This window comes from Fukomys damarensis, unplaced genomic scaffold, assembly GCF_012274545.1.
Source record: "Fukomys damarensis isolate Sample0158 unplaced genomic scaffold, DMR_v1.0_HiC HiC_scaffold_19, whole genome shotgun sequence".
Lineage (NCBI taxonomy): Eukaryota > Metazoa > Chordata > Mammalia > Rodentia > Bathyergidae > Fukomys > Fukomys damarensis.
Genome location: NW_022900931.1, coordinates 27,744,166 through 27,749,744, shown reverse-complemented (window position 1 = coordinate 27,749,744; position 5,579 = coordinate 27,744,166). Strand labels below are relative to the sequence as shown.

At 44.5% G+C, this 5,579-nt stretch overlaps 1 pseudogene; it reads left to right on the top strand.

The window, feature by feature from the left end:
- The first annotated feature begins 1,068 nt into the window (after positions 1-1,068).
- On the top strand, positions 1,069-1,221 carry LOC117287000 (annotated as a pseudogene).
- The last annotated feature ends 4,358 nt before the right edge of the window (positions 1,222-5,579 follow it).

Genomic DNA, 5,579 nt, shown 5'->3' with positions numbered 1-5,579 from the left:
AGAGCCATTGGTGACAGATGTCAGATGCTGGCAGAGCAGCTGCCAAAACAAATCTCCCTCCACCTTCAGACATCAAGCTGATGGGGCTGGGCACAGTTGGCCTGGCAGGCCCTTCCCACTCGGATCATTGGTCACATTATATTTCTCAGTGGCTGGACAAAGCAGATGGTTTACCATGTACGTGGGATTTTTTGTTGCCCCAGAGAGTCTGTCCTTCCGACAGGGTCCGGCATGTAATCACTTATGACAGTGGGCGGTACGGGAGAGCCCCTGCCAGGAGAAGCCAAGGTCTCTCTCTAATTATGTCGCACAGACCACAGCAGCTTGCAACTTACAAGCAGTAGAAGCAGGAAGCACATAGCAGTGTTAGAAATAACTTGGGTACTTGCAAAATCACAATTCTCAGTGTCTCTCAAATTCTCGGCCTATCCCCTGTTGATTTTGTCCATTTTTAGTCTTTAAACTTTAAATCTTCTCATTTCCATTCTGGTGAATCTTTTACATTTTTAAAAGTTTTCTTTTTTGGTTGGCACATAAAATTGTACATTTTATTGTATACAAAGTGTTTTGATTCATGTGTACATTTTGAAAACAATTAATTGAGGTAATTAGTATAGTCATCACCTTAAACTTTTTTTTTTTTGAGGCTGAGTCTTGCTATGTATCCCAGGCTGGCCTTAATCTCCTGGCAGTTCTGCCTCAGCCTCCCAAGCACTGAGATTACAAGTGTGCATCACCACACCTGGCTCTCACCTTAAACTTTTATCTCTTTATTGTGGTGGTGAGAACTATATTTCCAGGTACGCTGTGCAGCCGTCCTGCTGACTGTATTTACCCTACGCTCAGTGTGGTACCAGCACACAGTCCTCCCTGTCCTCCCTCTCCCTTCCTTCCTGGCCTGGTCACTGTTGCTCTCCTCTCAACTTCTGTGACTTCACCTTTTTGGATTCTGCATATCCTGGAGAGTCTTCAAATGGTGAATCATACAAAAGCGTAATTAAAAGCAAACAGAACAAACAAGAACAGAAGTGCCCATCAACTAAAAATGTTCTAATATTCAGAGTTTTAATCGCTTCTCGGCCTTTTGGCTAAGATCAAGTGCAGTGTTTAAATCTGTTATATATTAATAATAAGTATAGAGCACTGTGTGGAGGATGTATATCCCCCGACTCACCCTATGTATGCATTTCTTTCTAAAAGAAATGCTGATCTGGATGAATACATTTCCAGATACAAATCCTTTAGTACTAGAACAGAGCCCTTGATAAAAATGAAGTGTTTCTTCTTGTCTTTCAAAAAACACCTTTCTTTCTTTCTTTCTTTCTTTCTTTCTTTCTTTCGATCACAGTGATTGAACTCAGGGCCTTGCACGCATGAGGTAGGCAGGGTGCCACTAAGCTAAATCCCTGGCCCAATACATATTTTTTCTTAACAATCAGGATCACAAGAAACTGATGGTTTCCCTCAATATTTTATATCTCTATCTTTTCATTTAGTCATATATCAGGGGAATGTTGTCATATCATGAGATGTATTTTAAGAACATGATTTCTTATTACAACAAATATTGCATGATCAATGACCATGTATCTGGCACAGACACAGAAGAGAACAAGGTAGTCCTTGACCTCAAATGAAATTGGATCCTAGTGGAAAAAGACAGGTACTGAGCCTGTGAAGAAAGTAAGTGTTTTCATTACTTTCTCGTTGATGGGAGAAAATGCCCAGCAACCACAAGTTAAAGGAGGAAAGATTTGTTTTAGCTCACACTATGCAGGGGTTTCAGTCCACAGTTGGCTATCTCCAAGGCAGGGTGGTGTGGCAGAGGGCATCACAGATTAGAAACAGTCCATGGCAGAGCAGGCAGAAGGCAGCAGTCCTTCCATCTTTCCCCTTTTATTCCATCCAGGCTTCATGCCTATTGGTTGGTGCCACCTACACCAAGGGCGGGTCTTCCCTCTTCAGTAAATCCTTCATCCACACCCAGAACCATGTTAAACCAATCAGCACCACACACTCATGATCCAGTCACTGCCAAAAGCCCCACCTCAGAGCACACAAAGCTTTGGGGGGACATTCAGGTACAAGCCGTGACAGTAAGGAAGTGAGCTAATATCTGATCTAATAAGTCCTGACTGGGCAGGCAGCTTTGCCTGAGAGAAGACCCTTGAAGATGTGACTTTGCAGTTGATGCCTGAAGACTGAAAGGCAACAGCCATGCAGACGTCTTGTGGGGGAGCTTAGTGAGCAGAAGGAACAGGAAACAGTAAGACCCTTACACTCAGGAGTGAGCATGAGATGGTCCAGGAACAGAGCAAAGTCATATGGCTGGAGCGTGGTGAGAGGGGAAGGGAAGAGAGAAGTTGACTAAGATCCAGGGAGGTTTCAAACACACCTCCCTTGTGAGACTTAGAACTTTATTCTGATTTTAGTGAGATCCTATTAGAGAATTTTCAGGGAGGGACATGATGTAACTATAGAGACATCACTTTGGTGACTGAGTACAAGAATTAGAGCTGCAGCCGTCCACACAGGAGAGGATGGAGCTGTAGCCTAGCATCCAGTAAGGTCATGTCTTAGTCTATCTCTGTCACCATAACAGCATACAGAGACTGGATGATTTACAAAGAAGGCAGGTTTCTTCTAGCTCAAGGTTTTGGAGATTCATGAGCATAGTTCTCACATCTTGACTTCTGGTGAGGACCTTGGACTGCTGTAGCTCATAGAGAGGATGACAGTCCACTCTCTGGTCCCGTGACAGCTGTATCAACATGATGGTGGGCCTGGCAGAGGGACACTGTCCAACCCATGGCAGCAAGAAGCAAAAAGAAGGAAGGAGCTGGGGATGAGAACACATCCTTCCAGGTCACGCCCTAGCAGCCACCTCCGACCAGGCCCCACTCCTACCAGCACATTCAGCTCTGAACTCAGCCATGGAGAACTCCACTGATGAGCACAGGTGTCCACTATGCAGTAACCTTCCAAACACGGGAGACTTTGGGGGAACATTTTTAACAACTTAAGCAATTCTTTTTTTTGGAGGGTGTTTGAGACAGGGTCTCACTGTTGCATCTGGCTGGGTGGGTCTCTGAAGTGAGGGCTAGGGGTCCCCCGTAATGACCCTCTTCCTCTCACCGCGTCCTTGTCCTCACTCTGATGAAAAATAAGGAAGTAGGGCTCTTAGTAGAAAATGGGGGAGTCAAACTGATACAGTACAAAGCAAAAGTCCATTTAAAGTGTGGTAGAAGCAGAAGAAGCAGAAGAAAAGCTATCTTATCAGCAGAGTAGAGCTGCAAGAGGGGGGCGTCCCACTTGTGATGCCCCGTGAGTGCTTCATACTTCAGGGGTAAGCTGGCTTCTAAAAATAACTGTCTCACTGATTGGTATAATCTAGGCCAATCAGGGCTTTAGCCTTTGTTTCTGGGAAGGAGACAAGGTCAGGTGGGAATTTCTTAAGCATGCAGAAAATGTATGTAACATGTTCATAGTAAAGTACATTTCTCAAGTACATAGTACACAGATAAGCGAGCGATGAGCCTACAATCATTACCTGCAGATAAGCATGCAATGTCTTATAAGATTCCTGTTGTTTGTTTGTTCTATGTTCCTCTAATCTGCCCCTATATCACTGTACAGTTCAGGCTGGGCTTGAACTCACTAGTTAGTCCAGGCTGGCCTCAAACTTGTGGCAGTCCTCCTGCCTCAGCTTCCCTAGTCTTGGGATTAGAAGCATGTGCCACCATGCCTGGCCCAACAATTTAAGCAATTCACAAAGTCCAACACTGAAATAAAATTCAGCGTGAGTTTCTGAGAGGATAAACCACATTCAAACCACAGTAGTTCAGAAGGAGAGGGGATGGAATCAGCACGTAAATTGGGGATGGCGCTCATGAAACTTTTATTTTCATTTTTTATAGTTTTTATTATTTATTAACTTACTTCAGACATACATATATAGAACTCTGCATCCGGTAATGAGTTAAGCCACATTCTTCACAAGCACACATGACATATTTACGTAAAACAAATATGGGATAATCTACAAAGCAAGGTGCTACAAATTTTAAAGATGTGTATTGTCTCAGTTTCTTTTCTTGTAGCTGAGACAAAAAACCCAACACCCAAAGTTAAAGGAGGACAGGTTTATTTGGCTCTCATTTGTAAAGGTTTCAGTTCATAGTTGGCTGGCTGCAAGGCAGGGTGGCATTGCAGAGGAGAGACAGTTCATGGTGGGCAGAAGGCAGCAAAGCAAGCAAGGGATGATTACAACTCTTTCTATCTCTCATATTTCATCCAGTCTACTTAGGGTAGGTAGCTCTGACAACCTTAATCCTAGGCCCTTGAGCCTAGCATTGTTCCATGAATGAATTCCAGCATCACACACTCTAGATCCAGCCACCTCTGAAAATGCCCCACCTATGACTGCATGAGGCTTTGGGGGGACATTTAGACACAATTTAGACACAATATGTATCTTTAAAAATCTTTGAAGTTCTAAACTAGGCATGCTATTGCATCCTAGCACTCGGGAGACTGAGGCAGGATGATCACCAAGTATTTGAGGCCAGCCTGGGCTACATAATGAGTTCAGAGCCAGCCTGAACTTCTAGAGACTTAAACTTTAGGTATATAACTATCTCAGTCTTACTATCAGAATCCCATCTATGAAAAAAAACTTTCAGCTTTACAAAATGATAAACAAGAAGGATATAAATAGCACTGTTCTAAATGACCAGTAGCAGCATTTGGTCACAACAGAACTAATCTCAGTCTCCCACAAAGGCTCAGGACATGGGCAAAATGCAGACAAATCTGTCAGGACATGACATTCATGGCCTCTGGTCCAACTGCCAAGAGTCCTCATTCCCAGCTGAAGCTCCTGGACCTGCCTTCACTGCCATAGTCCTGACCACATTCTGGTCTTCTCAGTATATGCAGAGTCTCTCATCCATCCCATTTATTCTGCTCACAGCACCCTAAATCTTCTCTGGCCAACATTTCCAAACCTTCCCAAACTCCTTCCACAAACCAGTTCCAGAGGCTTCTGAACCACATGATGAGGTAGTTCCAGCAGTGACCCCATGTCTGGTACTAGCCTCTGTAGTAGTCACTTCTTATCCCTGGGACACCACAAATTAAAGGATATTTTAGATCTAAATTGTTACAGTTCCCCAAGGTCCAGGTGTGGAGGCCTGGTCAGCAGCCTAAGGCACTACTGGAGGTGGGAACATTTAGGAGGAGGGAACTGTTGGGAAGATGAGGCCACTGGGCGCGTGGCCTCAGGGGAGAAGCTGCGACTCCAGTCCTTTCCCCTTCCTCTTTACTTCCCAGCTGCTGTGAGGTGAAGAGGTCTTCACCGCCATGAAGTATTATGCTTCCACAGGCCCAAAGCAAGAGGGCCAAGGGACCACAGATTCAAATCTCTGAAACCATGAGTTTTCCCTCATGTTTTTTAAGACAGAGTCTCACTATGTATCCCAGGTTGGCCTTAAAACGGCAATCCTCCTGCCCCAGCTTCTCAAGTGCTGGAATAACAGGCATGTGCCGCCACACCCGGCTCCCCTCAAAAGTAGTTTATC